The 2,180-nt window shown below is 36.7% G+C and overlaps 1 long non-coding RNA gene across 1 annotated transcript; it reads right to left on the bottom strand.

Annotated features, from left to right (window-relative positions):
- Positions 1-427: 427 nt before the first annotated feature.
- Positions 428-1,327, bottom strand: LOC135206736 (uncharacterized). Its single transcript, XR_010312832.1, has 2 exons — positions 976-1,327; positions 428-589 (listed from the first exon to the last, which is right to left on the bottom strand). It is a non-coding gene; the product is annotated as an uncharacterized LOC135206736 (long non-coding RNA).
- Between the last annotated feature and the right edge of the window lie 853 nt (positions 1,328-2,180).

A 2,180-nucleotide genomic window follows, 5' to 3' on the forward strand; every position in this document is an offset into this window, starting at 1 on the left:
GAAGAAATCTTGCTATCATAATTTCGCAAGTCTTCCTTATAACATTTCAACCTATTAATTAGCGTTGACCTATCGACATCACTCAAACTTCTAAAAGTACCTGAAGTTTTGAATATTTTAGTAACCTGAGACCTTACAGTCTTCCTGCACATTACTAAATACCTTAGTTCCTCTTCCATTATTAAATGTTTTCTTGCAGAAAAATGATTAAATAAATTCAAATTATCCCCAACGTTAAATCAGACAAACTCTTAATACACAAAACCCAACCTGCAATGCCACCCTATCGTCGCCTATATGGAGACTAAAGCCTTCATAGTCCCTGGTTCGGGCGGCCATTTCAAAAACTTTGTAGAAAAACCAAGAGCTTTACACAAGAGTTGCTCGTAACCTTGAATGCTTTCTTTCACAGTTAAATAAAAACAAATTCTTTAAAATTATTTATTCGTATGAAAGTTAAGATTACGAAATGGCATAGATACAACTCCGATGGCTGAAGTCCTGTTCCCAATCGCTAATCATAAATAGACAACTATTGCTTGTGGTGGAAAGACCTTCACTCATGGAAATTTTTGAAAACCTATGGATTCTGAAAACAACAACAACAGACTATCATTATCGAGTCCAACAATATTTAATAAATTAAAGACTATCCTCATGAAAAAAATTGTGTATATCATTGACACTTAACACTGAAATTACCTAAATCAGTTGCGTGAAAGAACAAGAAATTGAATCAGTGTCTTCCACTAAACCACTGTCCTCCTTAACAATTAGCAACTGCCTAAAATCAAAAGAGTAATTACACAAATGGTAATAACAAAGTTCCAATAAATATACACCTTTATAGATAGCAAAATAAACACAAGAATCCATAGAAAATTTACAGGTTCTGAAAGCGTGGTATTAATTAAGAAAAATTAAAAACCCCCTAACATAAGCTTTACCATACGCCACAAATCGTAGGAAACTTACTGGGCAGGAAAGGTTCAACCATTGACTCCATAGAAGTGTTGACGTTGGCTTCAAAGACGACGACGGAAGAGGCAGAGACAGGTGGGTCGGCAAGAAACGTTACATAGTTAATGTAGATGCTTCTTCAATTATAAAAAGCATTCTCTTGCGAGGGAGTAGAGTTCACCAGTTATCTTCAAAAGGTTATCCAGTGGTTCCAAGTTGGAACCTGAGCTTGAACTGCTTTTTCTGCTTCGTTGCGGGTCGAGGTAGACATTTTTTTCTCCTCCAAGAATCGCGAAATGCAAAGGCCGTCGTCCTTCCATAAAAAATCAAGGATGAGGAAGACGAACTGAAACAGGTAAAAGAGCCAGCAGATCCATCTAGGTGTTGCGCAATCCTTTAAACTCCCATGTTCCTTTTAGAATTTGCTTAGTATGGCACGGGGTTTTAAAGGACTACTTTAATAGGCAAATAAATAAATTTTCTATAAAATCTTAAACAACAACAGACTATCATTATAAAACAGTATATCTTACTCTGGTCAATAAAATTTATGTTGAAAGAGTCAGACTGAGAAAATGGAACCAGCAGGACACAAACCCAATTTCCAAAACGAAACAACCTGGAGCCTATAGACCCATCGCCCTCATCAGCTGCACTGAGAAGGTAGCAGAGAGAATGGTTCTCAACATACTTCTCCGGAAAATATGACTTTTGCATCCTAGTATCTATGTATATACGAAGAATATTGGCACCCAAGAATACATAACAGATGTGTTTTCTACAATTAACGACAAGAAAGCCCTAGTAGTTTTCCTTGATTTAGAAAAAGCCTACGAGTTGGCAAACTCCATTGTCATACTCTCCTCACTTGCAAAAAAAAGGCATCAAAGGTAACCTCTTGGCATGGACTCAAGAATACATATGAAACCGATCAGCCAGAGCCATTTTTTAAGGAGCATATTCTGATTTCACTGAACATGAAAACGTAACTCCACAAGGAGGAATTCTTAGTCCCTTTCTTTTTAATATCCTCATGGAAGCTCTTGCTAAACTAAAGCTACCAAAAGGAATAGAAATCTTCATCTATCTTGCTACACTAAAGCTACAGAAAAGAATAGAAATCTTCAACTATGCAGATGATGTCTGCCTGGTGTGTCTTCAACAACATAGATATATTCAACTGTAAACACCCAAGAGCACTCTACCGGTTGAAGAAAAGT

Source organism: Macrobrachium nipponense, chromosome 11 (assembly GCF_015104395.2).
Source record: "Macrobrachium nipponense isolate FS-2020 chromosome 11, ASM1510439v2, whole genome shotgun sequence".
Taxonomy (NCBI): Eukaryota; Metazoa; Arthropoda; class Malacostraca; order Decapoda; family Palaemonidae; genus Macrobrachium; species Macrobrachium nipponense.